The sequence below is a fragment of the Eulemur rufifrons genome, chromosome 8, assembly GCF_041146395.1.
Source record: "Eulemur rufifrons isolate Redbay chromosome 8, OSU_ERuf_1, whole genome shotgun sequence".
In the NCBI taxonomy this organism is placed as follows: domain Eukaryota; kingdom Metazoa; phylum Chordata; class Mammalia; order Primates; family Lemuridae; genus Eulemur; species Eulemur rufifrons.
The window spans coordinates 27,185,003-27,198,647 of NC_090990.1; positions in this window are offsets into that span (position 1 = coordinate 27,185,003).

Here is a 13,645-nt window from a genome sequence, read left to right on the forward strand (position 1 = left end):
TTGACAGTGGGGATATAGAACAGAGAAAATGAAAAAGGATAAAAATGTTTTCTGTCTCTTCAAAACCCCCTTACCCTTTTTGAGAACTAAAACCTATATCCCTGCCTCAGGCCAGAGGTCAGGAGGGACAGGGGCATGTCCTTTGTTCTTTGTGCCACAGGAGATGGCTCAAGGGAATTGTCTGGGTGGAGGTCACGAGATTGTTTTAGCCGAAGATGGGATGAATCAGAACCATTAGAAGCTCTGTACTTCTGCTCAGAAGCAGGACGTTGGTGCTTTGAGATAGGAGTCTGCCAACCTCATTTGCTGGCAAATGAGTAAATTCCTCTTTCCTTCTCCTCAAAAAAAAAAAAAGAGGAACATAAACTTGGGACACGTAGGCTCCTCATTCCCATGGCGACCACAGTGAAAAGAGCACTGGACCCGGTGTCCGGGTGCCTGAGTTTAAATTCTGGCTTTGTCACTTACTAACCAGGCAACCTGCCTCTCCAGGACTCAGGTCTGTCCTGTGAGAAACACAGACACTGGTGCTCAGTCTGCTGTGGAGGGTGACTGGGAGCCTGTGTACGGACAGAGGGGAGGGAGTGCGCTTGTTGTTATTTCTGATGCCACCTGGCCTCGGGTCCTGAGGGGGAAGTGCCCTGTGTGAGCACGCCTTGCAGTGTGACCTGGACATCACCCTGAGGCCCAGGCATCACTGAACTACCATCGTGAGCCCATCCAAGACCAAACCAGAAGACTGAACATTGCAGATTCTTTCCAACAACCTCCAAGTCCTTGGGTAGCTCAGGGAAGATTTTATATCACACTAACATACTTTTTATCTCTGTCTTCTGGTCAACTACACCACAGTACACTACACACACACACACACACACACACACACAATACATACCCACACCCACACCAGAGAATCGTCTCAACTCTAATGGCTTAGTTGTTTTTCAAGTACAGAGAGAATTTATAAACAACTCCTCAGAAGTTAAAGGAGGGAGAAAAAAAAAATCTTGTATCCTGCTCAGAATGGATTAAAAAAATATCTCTCTAAAAGTCAAGCTTTCTCTTCCCCTGAGATATGATTATGATTTCTCTCTTCTTTTCTCTCAACAGTTTCACGTGCATTAAATACCCAATGCGGGTTGGTGCTACATGCTGCTGTCTGCTTCCCCTTCCGAGCACGGAGTGGATTGCGTTTCCTGGCTCCGTGGCTGGGCGCAGCCAGACGACCAGTTCTGGTCAATGGGTGGTCAGCAGAGGTGACACATGGTGCCTCTGCGCCAGAGCCTTTAACTGTTTAGCTGCCATTGCGAGTCCTCGGGAGCACTCACTCTCCTGCTATGTGGTGACTGCTGCCCCACCAAGGAGATCGGGTCCCTTATGCGGAGACCTGGAGCAGTCTCCTGCCCACCCGTGAGCAACATGTATTTGAACAAGAAAGTGACCTTTCTTGTCAAAACACATTAGAATTTGAGAGTTGTGTTACTGCAGCTTAACCTAGCCTATTTTGTCTGATTTACCCATAATACATGAAAAAATATATATCCAAACCAATTGTCCTGACGTTGTTTATAGGTCCCAGAGAATCCAAGTTGGTCATAGCTGACACCGCTTCGTAGGAGACTGAAAATAACCAGTTCTGCAGTGTCTACTTTCATGGCCTGGTTTAAAGAGGAGACCGTGCTTCCCAGAGAACGGGTTTAGCCTTTGCATTAAACATCAGGCTGCTTCCTCTACCGCATGGCAGGTTTTCATCTCCTCTGAATAATTTTTTAGCAACTTGAGAAACTGCAATCCAAACATATAGTATTTTTGGCTGGAAATTAAAACACGTCACTTTTAAAACATAAGCAGCATGCCCTGAATGTTTATGGTAAAAAGCTCACTCCTGGCCAGACTGCAAAGCTCACATTACCGAGAGGCAAACCCTGGAGCCTGCTAGCAGTTTGCATCCCAGTTCGTCCTTCCTACACAGTGCAATGGCTGTGAATCATTTCTCCTCCCGGGCTTTATGACTCCTTCCATATCGAAGAGTGACTGGCTAGAATTTCCCCTTGCTGTAGGGGACAGCTATAGAAACGGAAAGACAGTTTTCTATCTACTATACTGCCCTTGTGATAAACCAAAGATATCAGTTCAAATGAAATTTCCAATAACACTGCACCGAAGGCTGAGGCTATGAAGCTGCCTGGTCAGGGAAGCCACCGTGTTGCTTTGTTTACACATTTATTTATTTGTTTCACTTATTTACACTTCATTTGTTCATGTCTACACTGAGCAAGTTTCTGTGAAAGATGTTTTGAAGGACCCAAAGACAGAGATAATCCCTGACTCTTCGAACCTGCAGCGTAACATTGGAGGCATTTGGTAATGCAGGTCATAAGAGAGATACATGGGAATTATGGGAATTTTAATTTAATATTAATTAATATTATGGGAATTTAAAGGAAGGAGACGCAGCAGGAATCCATGAAAGAAAAAGGAAAGAAATGAACATCTTTGACCACTTATTGTCTGTGACATTTTATTCCATTTCTACCATGCCTTCATGAGGTAGTAATTCATGTGCTGGCTGAAGCAAGGGAACCTCAGATATTAAGGTCAAAAACTGTAAATCGGAAGAGTTATGCTTCAAACGCAGGTTCACCTGATTCCAAAGGTGGTGTCAAGTAACTTCACTTCTGTGAGCCACAATCTAGCCATCTATGGGAAGGAGATGGAATAACAGTACTGATCTCATGGAGTTGTTTTGAGGATTAAATGAGATAATCTATGAAAATGACCTTCTTTGTTCTGGCACATGGTAGGTGCCCAATAACTGTTAGTCAGGATATCATTAGTGAGCACCTGCTGTATTGCAAACCCTTGCTCAGTACTTCACAAACATTATTCTTATCTTCCTTTTAAGGATAAGGAAAGTGAGGCTCAGATACATTAAGCAACTTGCCCAAGGTCACCTAACTGGAAAGTGAAAGTGCTGGGATTAGGACTGAGGTCTGTCTGACTTGAACAGGAGCGCTCATTCCACCATGCCAAGGTGTCTTCCGAGGCTAATTCAGAAGATCAAAAGCCTCCCAGGGAGTGAGTGAGTGGTGTTCATCACTGCGTTACGTGTCGTGCAGCGCTGAAGGGTGTAGGTTTCCGTTGCCGAGGAAGCTCCCCGTTTTACCAACCCTGTGACCTCAGGCGAGCTCTTTAACCTCTCTGAGCACCTCATAAAGCCGATGTGAGAATTCAACAAGATAATGCCTATGAAGTGTTTAGCAAGATGCCTGGCACATAGATCTCAATGCACGTGAATGTTGATGATGACAGTGCCGATGATGGTCACGGTATGATGATGATGGTGGTGATGATGATGATGATGGCTCTGGCATCATTGACCCAGCCTGTGTGACACTCCCATGGAAGCTGCCACTAAAGAGGGGGAAGGGGATTTGCTCCAAGATTATTGCCTTGGCCAGCACACACACACTTCTGGTCAAACAAAGAATGTTCTGGATGCAACGAGTTCAGGAACTGTGGAGAATGATGATCCCTATGAGAATTAGTGCACTAAGAAAATGTATTTTCAAGACTTTTCTTCTTTATGTGACTTTTTAAAATGTTGGTTGGCGACAAAGCCAGAATTCTCTTATCGAAATGAAATCTGTAGAATACAATTTTCAGCTCAAACAATGTGGTTTATACAAAGTGCCACCCTTGCAAGTCAGATGAGGAAATATAAAACTGTTCTAGAATGGATATATTGTTTGCACACAAAAAGCCGTGTGAATCCATGTTTCATGCCAAGCCTCATTTGGCATGTTCAGTAAAAGGGGAAAACTCTCTCCTCTCCAGAGGAAACCCCAAAGGAGACCATACTCAGCACCATATTAACTGTCTCCTTTGCTCCTCGCAAACTGTCGGAAGTCCTACCTCTTTGTTCGGTGGGACTCCAAGTCCCTGGGAGAAAAGAACCTGCCATTTATCACCGCTGGTCCTTGTCATTAGGCTGAGATGATTCTGGATTGCTTCCCTCAGTGGTGAAATCACGCTACGGACGTGTACTGAGAGCCCACTAAATGCTCAGCACTGCTCAAGGCACCGTGAGGGGTACAAAGGTGGCTAAGGGTCAGCCTTGACCTCAATGCCCTTACCTTCTAGCGCTGTGGGGGGAAAGTCCATGAAGCCCATGAAGGCACATTTTTATTGTCACAGGGTAGTTATCCATGCAACTAACAGTCTTCCCCGACTCTTCTGCACCATGCCTACTATGTGCCAGGCACAGTGCCAAGCTCAGAGGAGGGGAAGGCAAGATCAGAGTTCAAGAGCTTAAGGAACTGAGCTGAATGAGAAAGAGTATCTAATTAGGAACTCGAGAAGAGTTTTGGAAGGGTCTCAAAAGAATGGCAAAATTCAAGACATGGACATGTGGGACCACCCAACGACCAGGACCCAAAGTCACAAGTCAAGGTCAGGTCAGTGGGTTGTGATCTGTGACTGCTCAGTGGATGTGCTGCCTCTCATTGAGCTCGTAGCCCCTGCAGACCACTCTGGGCCTTCTGGGGCTCTTGGCATTCAGCCCCCCCTTCCCTCCCATTGTTTGGTTTTCTGTGAGATTCCGCCGTGCATGAAGACCTGGCTGCAGAAAGGACAAAACTCCCTCCAAGAAGTAGAGTGGGCTTCATCATCCCTCTCCCCGGCCTGGCTCAGCCCCTCTGGAAAGGCCTCTCCGAGGAGGTGGCCTTTGAAGGATTTCAACCAAGTTAAGAACAGGAAGGAGAGTTTTCCAGGGTGAAGAAACAGCAAGTCAAATGGCCTGAGGCATGAATGAGTTTGGTGAGCCCACGGAACCCAGAGAATAGGATGAACAGCAGAGGTGAGAGCAGAGAGGTGGGCTGGGACCAGGCCCTGTGAGGTCTTGGAAGCCACAGCAGGGGATCTGCCATCAGAGGGACAGAAGCAAGGGAGTGGGTGCTGCTGTGTGGGGAACGGACTGTGGGTAGGCAAGACAGAGAGCAGGGACACCAGCTAGGGGGCTACTGCCATACCCAGGGGTGAGATAATGACAGCTAGGACCAGGGTAGTATTAATACCAGCGACATTGGAGCGAAGAGATAAAGTTGGGATACAATTAGCAGGTTCATAACCACTGGAGAAGCTCACTGATGTGAGAGGTGAGGAAAGAAGAATCCAGAATGACTCCTGGGTCTGTAGGTTGCACAGGCAGACGGTGCTACTTCATGAGTAACAGTGGATAGTAGAGGATGCTCTTACAGGGGGCATCATGGAAAAGGCTGTGTTTGGGTAGAGAAAGCAGCAGTGGTTTGTTCTGAGCACTTAAGGTTTGAGATGTCTACAAGGCACCCAAGAAGAGACATCAGGCAGGGAGTCATACGATTCTGGAGTTGGGTATAAAGGAAAGGGCTAGAGATACAAATGCTAATGTCTTTAGCACGAAGACGATATTTAAAGCGAAGGAATGGATCGAGGTCACCCAAGGAGGGCAATAGACAGAGTGAAAGAGGACCAAGGACTGAGCCCTGGGGTGTTCCGACAACCCTCTAGAACAAGAAAATTCCCAACGTGACTTCTCCCTTCACACTTGCATGATCCACCGCAGGATAAACTGCAGAGGGAAAAGCCGAACCTGTTAAGACCATTTTTAACCTAATTTGAATACTGTATGTACATAATTAAAAACATTTGGCCCCAAAGATTAATAACTCCTTTTACATCTTCCTTTGACAGTCGCTGTGATTTGCCGGGTGGGGCGGGCGGGGTGGGTGCTTTCTGAGTTGATTAACACCTTCACGTTGCTTTGAGAAAAGTGTGGGGCGGCGACAGAAAATGCCACATTGCAGATGCCTGACTTTGGGATGGGACTCTGACTTCACGCCTCCTGATAGAGGCAGAGACTCACTTCTGACGGAGGGAAAGTATTACAAAAATATATATGTAACACATATTCTATTCCTGATTTAGGTCTATAATCTTATGAGCCAGACTGTAATGAATAAAGTTATAATTAGCTGTAGATGAAGAACACGCAGCCGTGTTTTCTAGGGTGCACTTTAGGGCTCCGGTCCAATCTGCACATTTACAAGCTGTGCTATTTGCATTGACTTCTACAGACTCCACTCAGAGACAGAAGAGTCTGCATTATTGATTACAGCCTGCGCATCTTGCTTATCTCTCTACTACACCCTGCGGGGGGTAGAAATGCAGGAGGAGGGAACAGCCAGGAAATCCGGAAAACACTACCCCATCCTCACAGAATAGTTCCCCAAATAGCAGCAACAATGTTTAATCTATGCCAGAAAACCTCTGGCATTTCCCCCCAACTAGATCTACAGGCTTGGACTAGATGGATGTAAATTGACACCAAATAGCTGAGACGTGCTGTGTGACCTTAGGCAAGTCTCTTCCCCTCTCTGGGCCCTGGTTTTCCATCTGTGAAATGAGAAGTTGGGCTTGAGTATCTCTAAGGCCTTTTCCAGCATCAACATCCAGGGGTCTATGATCCTATCAAAAGCCAACCAAATAAGATGGTCACTAAGGGAGCTCCTGCAGGACCAGGGCGTACCCCAGGCTGCCAAGCAGCCTAATCCCCATATACCTCCACCATGTGTTTGATGTGGTATGAAGTAGTATACTGGGGAATGTTTAACAACTGGCTGTCCAGTGAAAAAGCTCTGACGGATGGTGTTTGCCAATTTCTGTGGTGTAAATACCCCCAGCATGGTGAATTTCAACCTGTTAACAGGATGTCCCTGAATACAGAGTTGGGGAAAGATGCACATAATTGGTTCTCATGAGCTGGCCCTCCTCCCAGCTGCAGGGCACTGCTCATGGTTTGTGTTGGGAATAATAACAAGTTATCGTCTCTCTCTTCTCCACTTCCCCTGGTCAAAAGGTTTTAAGCAGGAGCCAACGCCCCCCTTGCTGCAGGTAGCAGAGACTGACTTTAATCCTCTAGATAGTTCTCCTGCCATGTGGCTCTGGAGGGAGCTGTGGCCTCAAGGTTAAGGGCACAGGTTCATGAGCCAGACAATCAGGGTCCAAATTCTGGCCCTGACACTTACCAGCTGTGTGGCCTTGGTCAAGTGACTTTCACCTCTCTGTAAAAGATGTCAGGTGAGAACAGCAATCATACGTAGTTCCTAGGTGTGTTAGTCAGCTCAGGCTGCCATAAACAACACTATTTACTGAGTGTCTTAGAAAACAGAGATTCATTTTCTCACTGTTTGGAAGCTGAAAGTCCGAGATCAGGTTGCCAGCATGGTCGAGCTCTGGATGAGAGCTTTCAGATTGCCACCTTCTTGCTGTGTCCTCGCCCAGCGGAAAGCACTGGTGACCCTTCCTCTTCTTAGAAAGACACCAGTTCCATCAGATCAGGGCTAGACTCTTACGACCTTGTTTAACCTTAACTACCTTCTTACAGGCCTATCTACAGCACAGTCACATGGGCGGTGAGGGCTTCAACATATGAGTTTTGGGGGAACACAATTGAGTCCATAGCAATAGGGTTGTCATAAGGATTAATTAATACACATAACAAGCCTGCTACCTGGTAAGCATTCAATAGATGTTAGCTGTTGTAAAAGATGATGGTCAATTTGAGTTTGACCCACAGAGTCAAGGATGAGACGAAAAGAAGAGAAAAAAGAAAAAACTTTAGCACAGATTTTGTAACTCTAGAATTCAATTTTCTTGCAAGAGCCACAGACTCACCCTGGACCAACAAATGTCTAATCTGATGGCCAGTTCAATCCAGCTGTTGGTCTAGATAAGCTCTGCACTTGGAGTTTGGATCTGAAGAGCAACATTTGATATTCCATCAGTTTCATCCCTTTTGTGAACCCATGGCTGGTAACCGGACCCGCAGAGAAGCTGGAGCATTTCCTGATTCTCTTACCTGCAATTCCAAGGTGTCCCATTCCCCACACTGAGAGGCAGACTCCTGGTACCTACCAATCCTTCTGGTTTCCAGGTGAGCCCCTTCTCAGGTACCATCTGAGTCTGCTGCAACTTGTGGTGGCTACATCCCAACTCAGCCCCACTGACCCTCCCTTATTCTACGTGAGCTCTGGTAACGAATAGGGTGAGGAAAAGAAAAGTCTGGAAGAGAGGAAAAGTGAGAAAGCAGGGAAGGAAAAGCCCATTTCTTGAGCACCTTCTCATTGCAAGGCTGAGCACCACGACACCCTCATCTTCCTCCCCACCTTCAGTGGCAGCTGTGGCCACCCACTTGCTTTGGGTCCATCCCAACTCTGATCAGTTCTCCCAACAACCCTCAATAACATCTCTACAGATGATGGCTCTGACACTTGGGATTGTCACCAATCCAATGGCACACAGCTGGTACAGGTGGAGGAGCTGGAATCAAACTCAGTTCCATGCAACTCCAAATCGCCTTCAGCAGGTCTTGCTCTGCCCACTGTGCACGCTTACACTTCAAAACAAGACGGCCAGGCATACTGAGTTGGCCAAACTCGTTCTGACTTTTGACAACTGAGTCTAGTGCTCAGGTGACCCTGAAAAGTTTTGTTCCAGGCACCCCACCAGCCCCCAGTACCCACCAATATTCTATGGTTTGGAACCCAGGCCTGCTGACCCCAGAACCTCCAGCTGTCCTAGCAGCAGGTGTCCCTGGGGGCGTCAGTGCAAATCACAACCAATACTCTTACAGACACAGCCACAGCCACCGCTGAAGGGGGGTGAGGCAAAGGAGGGTGTCCTGGTGCTCAGCCACGCTGACCTCTCTCAGGCTCCCCTTCCCTGTCCTCTAATCAACAGAGTAGAAATACGACCCTTTGATGTATTAATGTCATCCCCTGCAACAGTTGGGATAGCAGCTGATTCATCTGAACAGAGAAAGTCCCTTGGCCACCTAAGGACTGAGAGTTTTTTGTCCCAGCTTTTAGAATGGTTGGTGGTGATTCTGTCTCCCGTAGCCAGGGTTTTACGTTGATGTGGAGAATTCTCTCATTGCATTCACGGGTGCCATGGTCTCCTGAGGGATGGCCTGGTTCCTCAGAGGGAAGCCAGGTGTGCGGCTGGAGCTCAGCGGGAGTCAGAAGGGGCCTTTCTGGCTTCCAGGCTTCCCTCTTCCGCTGGCGAGTCACACCACCCTCCACCAGCCTTCTCTCCTCGCGGGCCTCGGCTCGTCTCTGTGGAACGAGGAGCGTGCTCTTCCAACTTTGAAATGTCGGCGATTCTCCCCCAACACCTTAACATTTGCTGAGGAACTTGGCAGTGTGGTACGGATATAGGTGTCCTCAAAAGTTGTGCATGAATCAGATCCTCCATAGGAAACCACACTTGCGTAAAGCAGAGAGCCGTGGTCTAATGTGAATAACCAGCCTCTAATTCATCACAAGCTCGTAGGTGTTTATAGACACCTTGGAGGGAGAGAAGGCGGAAGAGAGAGGAGAAAAGGATGGAAGGGGTTAGGAGCAGGCACTTGGGAGTCAGGCGTGTAAGTTTGGAGCTGGCATCTCTGCTCTTCCCCTTGCTGGCAGTATGACCTTGGAGAAGTCACTTGACCTGTCTCAGGATCCATTTTCTCATCTGTAAAATGGGGATACGAATCCCTACCAAATGAAATAACCTATTTGAGGGGCTTAACAGTCCTGGGCACTTAATATTAATAAGCATTCAATATAATATAAAGTATTAAGCAAAGAAGGAGAGAGGAAAGAAGAAAGAATTGAAGGAAGGTTTTGGGGAGGAGGGAAGGGAAACCCTGATTGAACCTCGCTAAGCATGGGCCAGGCATGTTCCTCCACACGTCTACGTGGAACATACACAGAATCAAGGGAAGTTTGAAACTGAGGGGCAGGGTTGCTTTCTCTTCTTTCTCAAATTTGGGGACATGATGTGAAGAGGCAGACCTGGGGATCTTCTTTGGGCTACCCCCAGATTCCAATTGCTGCTGTTCACATCGCTTTGAAATGCACCCCGAAACAGTCAGTATAATCCTTCAGAAGAGCGCGCCCCCCACCCCACCTAAGACCCAAACAGACGTGTAGAAAGGCAAACGTGCACCCAAGCTCACAGGCGTGCACGCTCACAAGGTACTTTCAAACGCTGTCTTGCACACCGTTCCGCACACTCACACGCATCCCCGAGGTTTGGGAGGCCAAGGTCAGTGCTTCTCCTCGTGAGAATCAAGAGCAGTTACCCTTTCGTCACTTTGAGCTGATGATCTTAGCATTATTTTCTCCCAACCTCCCCACTCCCCGCGCTGGGTCCAGTTTCCCCGTTACGTGCTGTCAAAGCCCTGTGCTCCTTTCTTGTGTGGCACTTAGCATAGTTTGCCGTCACACATGGAGGTGCACCATTATTAAATTCGTGTCTACTTTCCCTCCTAGACTTTCTGGGGCTTCAGAGCTTAAGGAACCAAGTCTGTTAGGCTCATCCTGCACCTAGCACCAAGCCCGACAATGCAGTAAAAGTTTAACAGTCTGACTTGCTGCAGGGCCCTTGACCTTGTATGGAGCCCCAGCCCCAGCCCAGGCCTCCGCTCTCCTCAGCCTCTGCTCTTGAGTTCCTTGGCCAGGGGAGGCCCACCTTCTGGAGTCCAGACAGCCACCTCCTTCCTCAGCAGTGATGCTTCGGGCCTCTCTTCTGGAAGGGTGGGCAGGGCTCCACGGCAGTATTTCCCAGCTCTTACACTGGGGTCTCGGTGCCGAGCACAATTAGGATGCAACTATTGCAAAGGGGTCTTTGGGCCAGTGACCCCTTCCCCCTTTTCTACCTGCCAACCTCAGCACTTTCCCTCCCTCCCTTTATACCCTTGACTTAGGTCGCAGATTCTCTTTAGAAATATTTACATTTCTGCCCTTCTTCAGGGGACGCTGTCTGCCTCTCTAATAAATAGAACATGAGCCGCTGCTCTCGCCCAACCTGGAGCAGCACTGGGGCTCTTGGGGAGCTCTGGCTGCTACCCCTTCCTTCCAGGCAGCCTCCGTCAGACCCGCCCCTTCCACGCTGCCCCGACCCCCCCACCCCCTGTCTTTGTCTGGTCCCATTCCCAGGAGCCAGGAGCCGACCCATTCTGTGCCCTCCCCCTCATTAAATCAGCGGCCATCAGCTCCTGGAGACAGACAGAGGCAGCTGCCCAGCTTCCCAGCCCCGAGTGGGCCCAAGGGGTTGATTAGCATATTGTTGTAGGGAAAGAAGTCTGGAGTAATCCTTTTTCCTATTGACACTAAATAACATTACCTGAAGGCTCCCCCACCCCTCCAGCCAGCCAAAAGCAGCCAGAGAATCCTGATTCTCCTCTCCTGTTCTCCCCCTGTCTCCACCTCCCCTCCTCCCTCTCTTTTCCTGCCCTCCTTCTCCCCATCCCCTCTCTCCCCCTCTCCTCCTCTTCCTTCTCCTCCCCTCCCCTCTCCTCCCCTCCATTCCTCTTCTCTCCCTTCTGCTTCCCTCTCCACCTCTGCTCCATCCCTTGAAAAAATGCAAGCACAGAAGTGACCAGGAAAAACCTCCTCCTGCCTCCCTTACAGCTGGGGGCGCCTTTGCAGGACCCGTGCTTTGCTCTGCCTGGAAAGCCACCAGAATGACAAATCTTTGGACAAATTACTGATTTCTCATCTAATTTACATCCAATTAGTGTGAGTGAAATGAATCATGTGGTCAGCCCCTCAGGGGAAACATTGAGATAACAAATGCCCAGGGCTTCTTTCCTGGGGAGCTGACGGGCCCTGGGGGAAGTCCATGATTTACCCCTGGGTCAGAGGGCCCCTCCCTTCCCCAGGCAGGTTACCGGGCCCATAGATCAACCCGCCCCTCCCTGCAGCCGGACAAGGACAGCCCGAGTGAGCGCAGGCTAGCGGAAACAAATGGGCTGGGCGAAGACCCACACTGAGCCCCACTGCAGAGACCCACTTCAGGTGAGATGCAGCCATGAGGTTTGGGAACAAGTGCCAAGTCCTGAGCTGGTGACTCTGACTCTCCACCACCTCCACAAGGACACCCGGGGCCCTGGTGTTTCTAACTGGTATTTGCTGCCACTCACCACGAGTCAGGCCCTGCCTTTGCAGTATCGTGGCTCTTAACCCTTACGACAACGTACTATAGAAGGCAGGCACTACTGTGACCTCCACTTTACAGAGAGGGAAACTGAGGCTGAGCCAGGAAGCTGCAGGGCTGAGGGTTTTGAACGTGGGCAGTGTCAGACCAGAGTCCAGGCACTTAACCATCGTGTTCTGTCTCCGTTCTGCAGAGGAGGGAACTGAGTCTCAGAGGGGTGGGGTGAAGTCACGGCCCAAGGTCACAAAGCATGTTTTGGCAGATCACGAAGGTCAAGTCCAGTGTGATTCCTCGCATGCAGCTTCCTGCTGCTCACTGCTCAGGGCAGGGACGGAGCACCTCTGACTCCAGGGAGGTGGAAAGGCTTCCGAGGTGGATGGGTTTGGATCGCTGAGGCCATCCCCACTGCTGAGCAGAGGGACAACCGAACAATGCGTACCTTGCCGTGACTGGGTCACCACTTGCTTCCTCACGCACCAGAGCAGCAGACGGAACTCAGCAGTGTTTTTCTAAAACAAGAAAGATGACTTTCTGAAATCGTTTGAAGTGGGAAGACAGGGGCGAGCGGGCGGGGCGGGGTGGGGGGCACGGGTTTCTTGTCTGAACAGTGCAGTAGCTGCATGTTTGGGATGAGTTTGATCTTCCTGTGTAAACTTGTTTCTAGTCTGCTATTTAAAACCTGGCATATGGATGGGATCTCAGCTTCCAGTACTGGCAGTTCTTAACATTCACAGCGACTAAATAAAAAGGGAATTTTAAAAACCAAATGCAGTTTTACCCCATAATGAGGCAAAGAGACAACTACTAAGAAGTTAACAACTCCCGAACTTGGGCCAGCCAACCCCGCAAACGTGGGGCCTCTGCAAGGCCGTGGGGGTTAAGAGGAAAGAGTACCTAAGGCAGGCCTAGCTTTGGGCGCTGGGGACTTAACCTAGGGCTAGGATTAGGGTTCAGGGCATGGCCTTCCCAGTCAGCCACCAGAGTTTGAAGCCCAGCTCTGTCATTCTCTCCCTGAATGACCTTGGCAGAGTTACTTAACCTCTCTGAGCTTCCTTAGATGTAAAGCAGGCCTAAAATAGGGCCTAACTCACAAGGACGTCATCAAGATTACGTGATCTAATGTTTGTAATGTGTGTAGCGTGATGCTCTGCACATACTAAGTGTGCAAAAAAAATACCCTGTAGTTAGTGCCTGCATGTTTGCTGGGGCAGTGAGGATTATTCTCCTCATTTTTCAGCTACTGAGGTTGCAAACGATGCTGTATGTGCAGGGAAGGGGGTGTCCAACCCATGTATTTTAAGGGTTGAGGATAACCTGTGGTCCCAGGAACATGGTGCTAGAGTAGGAAGGGAGGTCTGGGCTGGGCAGGAAGTGAGACACTGAAAACGGGTTTCGGAAAGAAGGAAGGGGCCCCGGGGGCACATGCCTTAGGTCACTACAGGCAGGACTGGAGTAGCAAGGCTCCGGGGGGAGCAACCAGGGAGACTCCTCTCTGGGTCCCCAGTAACAACAGCAATTATTAAGTGCTTACTGTGTGCCTGACACGGTTCTAAATGCTTCACAAGGTTGGTTGGTTTCACGTAAGCCTCGGAACAGCTCACTGAGGTGGTTGTTATCATTTTTG